Source organism: Myripristis murdjan, chromosome 11 (genome assembly GCF_902150065.1).
Source record: "Myripristis murdjan chromosome 11, fMyrMur1.1, whole genome shotgun sequence".
Lineage (NCBI taxonomy): Eukaryota > Metazoa > Chordata > Actinopteri > Holocentriformes > Holocentridae > Myripristis > Myripristis murdjan.
In genome coordinates this window covers 29,286,174-29,299,698 of record NC_043990.1, presented here as the reverse complement: position 1 = coordinate 29,299,698, position 13,525 = coordinate 29,286,174, and positions in this window count along the sequence as shown.

The window sequence follows — 13,525 nt, the reverse complement described above, 5'->3', positions numbered from 1 at the left end:
AGAGATGTACTGTAGATGTACTCTATCTGCAGGAGCTCTGCACCAAACTCTTCAACAGCCAGCTGCACAATGCATAGTTAGAAGATACATATTTGGTTTTAACATCTGCTATGGGTGATTTGATTACAAATGAATAGTGTAAAGTACACTGGGCTCAGTGTGTTTTTGTTTGGATCTAATCACTCATACCACTTTCGGAGGTGGTCAGGAATGCATATGGCCACATACTGCAGCACTGGTAGTGTGGATGCATAGTCCTAGTACATCTCGGTGCCTCCCTGACCACACTGAAATGCTGGAAGGAAGGAGTGTTTGATACAGCAGACCGTTGGTAGTAAAATTCAAATTTGAATGATGTTCATTTTTGCAGTTAGATGGCAGCATCTTTGTCAGGTAATCTAGAAATAAGAGTGGCTGGGAGCAACTGCTTCGTTAATAGACCGGAGACAGAGTTGAGTCAACATCCAGGAGGTTGGAAAACAAGACCAGACAAGTTGGAATAAAGCTGACACTAGACCTTGTCATCAGAGAGTTGGGCTAGAGACCAGACTCAAGCGCTGTAACCCTGTCTGACGATTCTACTGCTCTGCCATGGTTGGCTTAACGGGATTTCCAGCGGGAACTTTCTGGTTACTGGTTTCCGTGATCCGTTCATCTAGGACACGAGCTGAGGCATTATGGCTTTTTTATGCTCTAGGGTGAGAAGCTGTCATATTTCATGCTGGCACTTGTGACAAGACACTCACACCCTCCCAAATCACCCCAGAGGTTGCAACCTTTCATGCACACACTTATCACCGGCTGAAGAGCAGCTGTCGCCTGTAAGAGTCACCGTCACTATCTAGCAGTCAATCCACAAATGTTGTTTTTGCTGCTCCGAGTTTTCCTCCATGATGCTGGTCAAGTGTAATCACTCAAGTGGCCACTTCACTGGTCGATTCCTATATTCTGTGTGACTAAGATTAATTGCTGTGCTCCTGCATTGTGCCTATGTTCACCAGTGGGGTGGTAGACTGGTGGACTGTTGTTTTGGAAATCATCCACAAGAAGAGCAAAATCATTTTCTGGCAATAACTGATCATTTACTAATTCATTCAAGATCCCACACCTGCACATGTTGGAAGGAGGGCGAAATCACAACCATGAATTTAAGATTAATTTCCCCTGAGTTGCATTGTTATTTATGGTCCATATTTGTATTTTGGGATATCACTGTGTGTAATACACTTGTTGCTCTAATTCATCAAATTTCTAACAGGGGACACTCATCAAGCCTACCTGTCTTTACCTTGCATCACTAATCTGTAAGTCGTTGCCCAGATGACTTTGTAATGTAAGACTAGATATCATCTTGGATTTTGAGACATGATAATATCATGATATAGCATTAGTGCCACCTTTTTCCTGGTTTTAAAGCCTGCATTATAGTAAAAGGATAGCATTTCTCCAACTTATTAGACTGTTGTAGCTACTTTGTAATCTCCTTTTACCTGCTTGGTCATCATATCCACATTACTGAGGAATGCTTATCAAAACTCTCACAGAGTGAATAGTCATCTCTGCAATAGATATTTGTTAAAAAAAAAAAAAAAAAAAAATTACCCTATTTTACCCTATTTTTCAACAGCACTTCAATAGTGTGCCGGCTGAACAATCACATTGTTTTATGGCATTGGCTGCAACGCACAGCAGGATGGCATAGAGTGATAAGGGGTTGAGACAAGGCCTGCACATTGACAATGGAGCAAGTGTCAATTTTATCCAAGGTCACTTTCTCTACTAATCCTGTATTTTGCTGTGTCAACCCAATATCCACTGCCCCAGCTCGATTTACAGCAGTAGCTACAGTCGTGATGAAAAAAATGGAAAAAAAAAAAATGTCTTTCCAGTTCTGGAGACACATGCTGATTCTTGATTTCCCATTACAGCTGCTCTGTCCTCTTCCTCTCCTTCTTTTTTCTTTTTTGCCTTAAATATTTTATTAGTAGTAGTTGTTGTAGCACTATGGCTGAGCAAAATATCAATATCAATTTCGATATAGTGATATAAGCCCAGATAGTGATTTTGGATATTATAATATTGTGATATGGCATTAGTTTTGACTTTTTCTGGTTTTAACCCCTTACTGTTCTGACAGCCCGCTAACTGCCCGGCCAGACTTACTGTCTTCCAGAGGCTGTAGAGGCTTGATATCTTAATATATACAAATGAAAATGGGTTCTCTGGGCAGCCACAGCTCTCCCCTTTGCAAACATGCCCACCTTCTGCTGATCCCATGCAGTTTGGGCCACAAACCATGCAGTCCAAATGTATTCTTTTGGTTGTTGTAAAATGGTGTGTTTGTGCAGACTGGGGCCTGAACAGTCTTGGAGCTGCATCAGTTGGCTTTGGAAAGCTGAGACTCTTTGATTCATGTGTGATGATGTTAGCCCCCATAGAAGCCATTTCATTGTAGTGAGATCATTTTTTGAAACTTGATGTCACCGTATAAAATGACCTATAGTGACCTCCAGGGTAATCACAGCCTCATAAAACTTTACAGCCACAAACTACAGAGCGAGGCTGTTCAGAAGATGCCTGTTTTTTTTTTACTGTGTATATTGTCAATAAAGGGGAGTTTCAGAGCAATTTCCAGACAGAGGTGCTTGTCATCCAGTCACCCAAAAAGTGCAGTTCTTATACAGACATCTCCAAATGTCAGACATTTTGGACACCAAATCACAGCATGAATTTTTAAATTTGAAATCTGTCGACCCAAAAATTGCTCAACTTCGCTAGTTCCCTCAACAACTTTATGACACATAAATGAACAGGGGAATGGTCATCATATGCTCCCATCATAATGTTCTACCCTTATATACTCTAAATGAATAAAAAATAAATAAGTTGGCATCCAACCACAACACAATATTTATTGTACAATAACTTGACATACATCACTGAGCTGCATCTCAAATTAATCTTCAGGTTCCGAGCTTTCAGATGATGTTAGCACTTCCATGTGGCATCTGCTGTTGACCTTTGATAACCCCCTGAAGATCCCCTGCCCCCCTCACTGGGTCTGAGAAAGGGCTGGAAAGGTGAGGGCTTAAAGACTGCATTACAGTGAAGAGATACAATTTATGACATTATTAAACTGTTCTGTTTTTCGCCTCAACCTACTTGCTCATATCCATATTATTCCTATTCACATTACTAATTACTGTTTCAAAAATGTCTTGTGTGTAAATGTCTTTTGAAAGCACCCACAATATCGATATTAAGGTATTTGGTCAATATATTATGATATTAGATTTTTTCCATATCACCCAACCCTAACAGCAGCAGCAGCAGTTGTGCTAGTAGTACTAGCAGTAGTAATAATGATGGTACTAGCTGTTGTTGTAGTAAAATGTAATATTTATTGCTTATCTGTGCTGTAGTTTAACAAAGCACACAGACCACATTAAAACTTGCAGCCCCATGTTCTGTTTGACCTCCACGCTGCAATATGACTGATTGTTTCTATGTCAAGTTGCCCTGATGAGCTCCATTCTGACATTCAAGGCGGTGGTTAGTGTGATTAGCTGCTGATTAGTCCTAATACTAAAATTGCTGTCCCCGGTACTTTCCACTGAGTGTGCACGTTGATTGCAATTGTGAAAGAGGGAGTGTTTGGGTAATTCAGCAGTTCTCAAAGCGTCAACTGAACATGCTTCTCCTGGAGAGTAAATGTGAAAGTGCTGTGACAGCAGATATTTCCTCACCTTCACACACAGGAGCAGGGACATAATGGCACCCTCCCCCTTCCAGAGCACAAAGGAAGGGACACTGTGTGTGTGTGTGTGTGTGTGTGTGTGTGTGTGTGTGTGTGTGTGTGTGTGTGTGCATGTGCGTGTGCGTGTGCGTGTGCGTGCATGTGTGATGCACATACATTAATGTGTGTGTATAAATGAGCTCTGGCATCTCTGGGGGACTTGGAGTGTGTAGCAATATTATATCAGTGCATTTGCATGTATTATGCAAGGAGAGAAATTAACACCAGCCGCAAGTCATATGCCAGTAAAAGTTTGTCCATTTTCTCTCAGCACTTAATAATAATAGGCTGCTAATGCTCTAGCAATGTGCATTACAGGATAAATAAAAATGTACCAAAAAACTCTAGAAAACTGTAAACCGAGATATTAAAAGCTATGAACCCAATACACAATCATACCAACAAAAGCAATCTATAACCAAAATGTGAAAAATACCAAAAATGCAACATTTAAAAAAACAAAACAAAACAAAACAAAACAAAACAAACAAAAAAAAAAAAAATCTAAAAATGCAACAACATAAAAATGCAATAAGCTTCCACAGTCAATAAGGACAAAGTGGGGAGTTATACTAATATTGCAACTATGTTTTTCTCAGTTTGTGTCCTTAGAGTCAAAGTGTTTATTGTCACAGATAACACAAGTCTCCCTGTCCAGTGAAATTCTTGCTTTGCCATCCACTCCAAATGCTGTCATCAAAGAAACATAAGGGATTGAAAAAAAGAAGAGAAAATTTTGAAATACACAAAAAATATATAAATAAAAATCATCAGGGATAAAAAGAAAATGAATTAAATAGCCGAAGAACACTAAGTGCAAGATACAACATACAATATACATTATTCAAACTAAGCAGTTTATGAAATAGTCACAACATGCACATGAATTTATTTTGTGTACATATGCATGAAGTTTCCTTTATCACTAAATTGCGGTAGCTTTGGCCAACCAAACCACTTTGTTAAGGTTAGGAAAAAGTCATGGTTAAGGTTAGGGTTAGGAAACGGGTTAACATTAGCACAAGCTAATGTTAGTAAGCTATGTAACTTTGGTAAGTTAACGTTATCTCAGATCTTGTTAGTGGCTTAGCTCTATATATCTTGTGCCTTTATTAGCCAGCTATCCTTGGTTGCTGCATCAATGCATGAAAACTGTGTTACAGCTTGTTTATAATTGTCCATTAAGGATTTATCAAGTGCTTACAACCTAATTAATAACTTTATTATGAACCATTCATAAGCCCTTTTATAAGGGTAGTCATATTGTAAAGGGGTGCCCAAATTTCTTCGCCTGGTTTATAGGTTTGGACGAATATTCAAACACTGATCTGCATCCCATTATGGGGCCTGAGCTGCAATTAGTGACTGGTAAAGGTTAATGACTGTCACTGAGTCATACTCGTGTCACAGCACAGGTCACCATGGTGGCAGTCACTCTCCCTAATGAGAATATGTTGTGATGCAGGGAATCAGAGGGTCTACAGTAGTGATGTGCTCAAATGGAAAATAGCAGCGTTCCCTCTCATCACCGGCATGTCAGACAACAAAATACCCCGAATGCAGATGCACACAGACACACACATCCTGCACAGACACACAGGTCAGCGCATTACCAAGTATTAACACGACTTACTTGTAAAGCGTAATCTGCCTTTTTCCTTTGTCGGAAGATTAAAAACATCCTGTGTCGTGTGGGTCGTAGTGTGTGAGTGTGTGTGTGTGTGTGTGTGTGTGTGTGTGTGTGTACGACAGGAGAAATTGAAATCGGTGCTGACTGGGTTATCGCCGTTTCCCCAAATCAGACATACCAGCAGACATGTCTGAGATGATTTATGCTCCATGCAAAATAACCATGGAGCTGTGGGTTATCAGGCGCCGTCAGGACAGCACTCATAAAATATCAGCAGTGCATTAGGTGTCTAATGATAGAGCCATTGTAATATGCTGATAGTGCTCCATTTCCAATTTGAAATGAAACAACTCCATTTGCACTATGGCCCGGTCCAGGTTGCCGGGGTGATTTTTGTGGTTAGCGTGGTTAATTCAGATGAATATGAGCTCATCAGATAAGGCCTCGCACTCGTGGCAGGGCGCAGTGAAAAATGAGCAAGGAGTTTGACTTCTCGAGAATCAGCCAGGTGCAAGAGAGGGGGTCTTTTCTTCCACCTAATTATGTCAGTCATCTGATAAAATAAGCGAGAGAAAAGGCTATTATTCATTTTACCTGCTGCACTAGCCTTAAAGATCCAGCACTGACATAGAGTGAAATTCAAATTGTTGAAATTGTTTTTTAAAGGATTTATTCATTTATCTATAAAGTGCTGAGTGCTGGATACTGGCTGGATGCTCCAAATGCTAACTGTTAGCCTCCTGCCATTGAGCTGGACTTCCCCCCAGCTAACACTTCTGAAAAATAACTACTTTAATCCACTCAAAGAAGGTTTAACATCATTTTTCAAGTGTCACTTCTGCCAAATTAAAATGCACAGATGATTACTGAGTGCACACATCCAGAACGATCCGGTAACTTCAGCTCTTGCTGTATCACTCCTCACCATCTCTGTGGGGGCAGGCAGCACTCATAAATATCAGCAGTGCAATAGGTGTCTAATGATAGAGCCATTGTAATATGCTGATAGTGCTCCATTCCAACAGAAAATAACAACTCCAAAAATAACAGCTTTCTCCAGAGTACTAAACGACAGCTTGCAAGTAATGTCGTGGTTAGCTCACACACTTTTTACAAAGCTTTCAGGCGCCTGCCAGCCACTGTAGTAACTACCAACCATTAATAATTGTTTTTGTTACTAATAAAAATTTGTACCATATTCAGGTTGGAAAAAATGTGCTACACATCAAACTGAAATTGTGTTTATTTAACAATTTGAGTGGATTAATGTGGTTGTTTTTAAGCATTTTAACCTGAAAGGAAGTCCACCTCAGTGACACGTAGCACTTGGAGCAGAAGTTACCATATCTCTCTAGATGTGTGCACTCAGTAATCATATGTGCATTTTACTTTGGAAGTGATGTTAAACCCTCGTTGAGTGGATTAAGGTGGTTATTTTTAAAAAATGTTAGCTGGGGGGAAGTCCACCTCAGTGGCAGGAGGCTAACAGTTAGCATGTGGAGCATCCAGCCAGTATCCAGCACTCAGTACCAATGAGAGGAAGATAGAGCCACTACTGTCCTATAGAACAGCTGGGGGGAGTGAAATAATATAATTTTCAAAATAGGTGAATTGTCTCTTTGAGGAATAAAGCAGGTTAGGAGAAGGATACATGTTCATTAACTGCATTCAGTGTAAAGCCACAAATGGTATTACAAAAAACAAATTTTAATTACTTTGTGTTCAAAAACCACCACCTGATCAATGGCAATGTAAATTGATGTCATTTTGTCCGAGATGTGTCCGGTGTTAATTTGATTTACAGCACATCCAGAGGCCCAGAGTGCTTTTTGATTGGCTGTATTAGCAACTGCATTAGCCAGAGCAGAGCCACAGGCCTGGACCTTTGAACAAGTAATGATTTTTCACTTTGCAGCTGCGGCATGCACTCCACATGGGACTTGTGGGAATCTGCCTGCGTCCCACTGGACCCATGGCGCTGAAAGAAGAGAGGCTACTCTTTCAATTATTAATGCCCTTTAATTCCCATGGCCCTTTGCTGGCCATTCAGTTTCATTTGTGATGCAATTCCACTGTATTGGTGTAGACTGGACTGACACTTTTTTTTTTTTTAATCTCCTCATCGGTATCACAGACATTACATTGTACTCATAATCGAATCTGTCTAATGTCCTCATGAGTTATCATTACCATGCTCTAAGGATTCGCCTATATCCACTATGAATAACTTAGTTATATAGCTTCCTCCATCTTAGTAGTATTGTACATAATTACCTTATATTAGATGAAGTCATGTTGCAGTTACTGCTAAGCAAACATGTAATGATATGTTAAATACTGCTGTTGCTGCTGCTGCTGCTTCTTGGGAGCAAACATAATCATCAGTGTCTGCACTGCTTCCTCAGGCCTATGAGTCCCATGGGAGGAGAGAGACACTTAACTAGCATCTACATGGCATGGACTAAATTGTTCATCAGCACTCCCATTTGGAAGAGTATAAACCCTACCATGCATCACTCAGGGTTCAACTGTTCAACATTCTGTAGTGTAGTGTAGCTACATACATACACACTCAGTGTCCACTTTATCAGGTCCACCTGTCCAGTCTAATGCAGTTCAATGCAACAGCTCTGCCATCAATTCTACCTTGTACACTGCAAAAACGCAAAATCTTACCAAGATTGTTTGTCTTATTTCTAGTCAAAATATCTCATTACACTTAAAATAAGACATGATCACCTCAGAAGTAAATGTTTTTAGACAATTTTCACTTGTTTCAAGTGAAAATTCACTTGAAACAAGTGAAAATTTGCTTGTTTCATTGGCAAAATTTGCCAGTGGAAAAAGTGAAAATTCACTTGAAATAAGTGAAAATTAGCTAGAAACAAGAAACAAATTTTGCCAATGAAACAAGCACATTTTCACTTGTTTCAAGCAAATTTTCACTCGAAACAAGAGACAATTGTCTAAAAACAAGTTACTTTTGAGGTGATCATTTCTTATTTTAAGTGTAATGAGATATTTTGACTAGTAATAAGACATTTTTGACATGAAATAAGACAAATAATCTTGGTAAGATTTTGAGTTTTTGCAGTGTAAGAAAGTTTCCAATGTTCAGTTTTTGTTGACATTGTGCACAATATGTAAAATTAATTTTATGTTTATTATTGAGGTTGCAGTTTGCAGAGTTCTTGGACTGGACTACATTACACAGAGGTGTTTCTAATTTTTTGTCCTACCTATTTAAATACATGAGGTGGGACAGAATATTAGAAACAGCTGTCAGTAAAATGCAGTCCAGTCCAACAGCAGCACTAACTATGAGCTCAATGCCAAACACAGAAGTGAATGAACACCTCTATTACCGTGACAACAAGACAAGCTGAGCATTATAGGCAGCAGAAAAGGAAACTTTATGGCAGAAGAGTTGGATTGGATTGGATTAGATGGTACAGGTGGACCTAATAAAGAGGCCACTGAGTGTAAATGTATATACTAACCAATAACAGTTGAAACATTACCACATGGTGCTGCTCAGCCTGTACAGAAGACACACACTAATACCAATATTTTTAGGATGGCAGTCCTAAAGGAAGAGGCTTTTCCACTGTTCTGAACCAGTATTTAGACCATCAGGGTACTCTTACTTTAGCTTCAAGTCTTCCCAGATACACTGGTTCAAGATTAAAGTCTTATTAAGTCGGATTCAGTTTACTAGAAAAAAAAAACTCACATATTAATAAGAAAAAAACAAAACAAAAAAAAAAAAAACAACTAGCACACCTAGTTTTGGTTTTTAGCTTTTATCTTTAGTTAACTAGAATAACTTTGAGTTGGACCACATCTGCTGTTTAATAAAGGGTTATAATAGAAGATATATGGGCCAGTAGCAGATACAGTTTTCAAGGAGCCAGGGATTCCTCAGCATGCCTCCACCATGTTTTATGTGTGTTTACCAGAGACTTTGTGCAATGGAAATGTGTGATGTGACCCGATTTCTTCGTGTCTCTGTAGTTTTTTTTTTTTTTTTTTTTTTTTTTTTGTTCACAGCACTCGTATGCGTGTTGAATCACAGACCATACTGTCAGCTTATCGTGTGTGTCTGTCCTTGTCCTGTCCGGAGTGTGTGTACTTCTCACACCTCATGTAAGGCATTTGTAGGACTGTGTTAATGCGCCTTTTGTGGGGCACCCAAGGTCCAGGATCTAGGTCTTTAGGCTAATGGCTGATGTGCATGTGGTGCCAACGGTATTTTCGGGATTCTCAATCTGATTAATTAAGTCAAATGCGGACTGCATCTAGGAGGCCACGGTAAATCTCTTTCCCCTGAACAAAGGTCATAAAAAACCCATCCCGCAGGCATGCAACCAGAATTTGAATCCTCTGCATGTGCATCACATGACAGTTATGTTGAAGCCACAGTGATTTGAAAATTGGCTTTTCTTCTTGTTAACTAACTCTTCATGTCACAGTGTACAACAGAAATGCCTCCCAAAATTAGACATTTTTAAATGAGATGTTATTGAGTTTTTAAATAAAATTATTTCTTTTCTTTGCGGAAAACAATGATTTTCAGTTCTTACCTCAAGCGACTCCAATATGCATAACTAAAGTCTTGAAGCAATAATTCCCTCACAGTTTCCACATGTCCCACTGGCTGCAGTTTATTCATTTGGAAGAATGCAGAATTTATGAAGTTCAAAATTATGTGCTGTTGAGCAGTTTTTAACAGTCCCTCCAGTTATTTCTCACATCAGTATCCTGTTACAACCATATTTAAAGGCATAGTGGACACCTTTAAAAAAAAAAAAAAAAAAAAAAAAAATTATGTCACTTCCTCTCTAGTTGTTATGTAGCACAGTTGTGGTGCTATCTGCCTGGATGCTCCAAACACTAACTGTGATGTGTTTAATGACCTCACAGACCACCGTCCTCTTGTGGTGATGTGTTTAATGACCACACTGATTACCACAGTTTACAATGCCGCCTCATCTTCTGCATCTTTGTAGCAGCTCTATTATTACAAGCTCCTCCACTGTCACCATGTAAGTTGTCAGAAACTTTTGACTCTGATTTGCCCTCAAGTGGATGTAATTTAATATCCATGCCACTGTAAAGGATGCATAAGAGCATGTGGGCAGTGACAGTTACATCTTTTGAAACAGACATATTTATTTTTGTACATAAAGGGAGAATAAATGAGCCTTTGGGGTGACCAGACATCCCGAAAAGTCCCAATTTGTTATAGCCTAATAAAACATGAAATAGTGATCATTGTGAAACATTATTGTAGTGTTGCCCACAGACAGGGACTGTCATGGCCCTAGCCAACATGAATTACGACTGTCGAACACAGCAGAAGTTGCGAAGTCAGGGAAATGCAACACAGTCAATGTGTTTATTTTTCTTAATAACAGACAGTCTACTTCATGCTGATGAACAAAAATGATATATTTTATTGAATTTTGTCTTTGGTTCAGGTCCGGGCCTGTGGCTCTGCTCTGGCTAATAGAGCTGTTAATAAAGCCAATCAAAAAGCACATCTCGGACAAAATGACATCAATTTTCATTGGCATTGGTCAGGTGGTGATTTTTGAACACAAAGTAATTACCACAATTTGTTTTTGTAACACTGTGCCATTACACTGAATGTAGTTAATGTTCAAGTCTCCATCTCCTAACCTGCCTTATAGTTAAAGGGAGAGTTCACCCATGTTGAAAAATGTGATTTTATTTATATTCCCTGCTAGCTGCCATGCACAACAGTAGTGATTTTATCTTCCTCTTGTAAAGGGGTGTTAAACCTTCTTTGAATGGATTAATGTGGTTATTTTTCAGACTGTTAGCTGGGGGGAAGTCCACCTCAATGGCAGGAGGCTAACAGTTAGCATTTGGAGCATCCAGCCAGGATCCAGCACTCAGTAACAATGAGAGGAAGATAGAGCCACTACTGTCCAACAGAACAGCTGGGAGGGAAATGAAAAAAAAAATAATAATAATTTCATTCATTTTTTTCCAAATTAATGAACTATTTATTAGAATAATTCCATTGAAATATACACTGAAATACAAAAGCTTGACACCATCAAAATAAAAGTTTCCTTGTGACTAAGTTTCAAGCAAAGCTAATAAACAATCCAGACAGCGGACAGGGAGTTTAGATGCCACTGCTTTACATACAGCTGTGTAAAAGCAGTCAATCAGAAAGCTATTTTGGAAGCCATGTTTTTCTTTTTTGATTGATTTGATTGGCTCATCGTCCAAAAAAGTGTATGGTGGCCAGGAGAGATCAATTCTGAGGTTGAGCCAAACCACATGACTGCATGAAACCAAAAAGTTAAAAGTGTGTCAGCTGACCCCTATTGATCTGTCTTCCAAAGATGCATTGAAGAGAACTGAATGTGTGGTGGCACTTAATTTGTCTCCCCTCATTTCGACCTCTGCATGGCTGGTGTAGTAATGGAAGTGGGAGTGGGTCTGCAGCTCTCCTGCTTCGACTGCGGCGGAAAAACATGGCTGACCCACATTCTAGGAATATCACCCTTCAGTGCAGAGCCTGAATAATAGATACTTTGTCATAAACACACATGGAACACTTAGTGCATACCATGTAGAAGTACATCACAAGTCTACACCTATAGAAAATAGGACTGCTGCTTTTGAGCCACCGGGCCGGATGAGAGACGCAATTTGAATTCATACCACTGCCTCTAGCTTCTATTGCCTCTTTAACACCATCTCCCCTTTCTTTTAACACCTCTTTCCCCCTGCCACTCGTCCTCCCTGGCGCTCTTATATCTCGCGGTCTGGCTCAGCAGCTGGCGCTGATTTTCATGGCATGCCGAGTGCTAGTTAAGAGCGTGACGTTTCCAATCCAACAGGAAGGCAAACTGTGGACATCAATTACCTGCGTGTACAGCACACAGAAACAAGTGCTTCCTATTAACCCTGCTGTGTTCCTGCAGCCGGCAGAGCGCTTTCCCATTTCCTGGCCTCCTCTGTGGAGATTGAGCGGTAATTCCTTGGCAAAGCCGGCGCCCTGACAGGAGTCACACACGATGGAAAAAGCTGGTTGCTGTTGTCTTTTAGTGCATCTTGTCAATTTCACCTTGTCACATCCCCCCCTGTCTGAGAGAGGAGAGGGCTGAAACCCTGAAACACTTTAACACTGTTTCAAATCAGCTACTTTGCGTTTCCATTTTCTTGTTTGGAGGAGTATGTCTCTTATTCCTGTGGACAACTGGCCAGATGGAGACAGTGAGACATCACACTGAGGTATTTCCAGCCGCCAACAGAAAATGTCTCAGCAATTTAAAGCATCAGCAGTAAATGTCTGTGCACTGAATAGTAGCTTCAATTGTCCAGAAGGCAAAGCAGCCACAAGATAGGTTGTGTTTGGTGTGAGGGATGACTGGCTTTTTTTCTTTTTTTCTTTTTTTTTTTTTTTTCTTTTTTCACTTTTTGCTACTAGAAAAGCCTGTTCTCTTGCTCTGACTGTTCTCCACCCACACACATAACTCACAGCAGAATGATCACACTTTCAAGTTTATTCATATGGCCACATGCCCACCTCTGATTGAGAGCTACAGGTTCATGCTCCCTCTCTGCGGGTTGTCAAAAGTCATTCTGGGAAATGCAGGAAATCACTGAATGAAGTTGAAGCAGGATGCAGAAAAAAAAAAAAAAAAAAAAAACATAACAGGCATCACAAATTAACTGCTGCAGTATACATCACAAATGAATATCAAACATGGCAGATGTTCCCTCTATGCCCCACTTACATGAGAATAATATTACCTGGATTTGTCCAGTAATGGTTGTGTGGATTGCTGGCGTGTGACCTGTGACATGTCAGTTATTTGTAAGGTAAAAATTCCAGAGCAGATTATCCTTTGTATGCGGATGAGGATGGTGGTCAAATAATAATATTAAAGGAATATTATTTCACTTCCCCCTCAGCTAGTACAGTGGTGGCTCTATCCTCCTCTCATTGTTACAGAGTGCTGGATACTGGCTGGATGCTCCAAATGCTAACTGTTAGCCTCCTGCCATTGAGGTGGACTTCCCCCCAGCTAACATTCATAAAAATAAGCAATTTA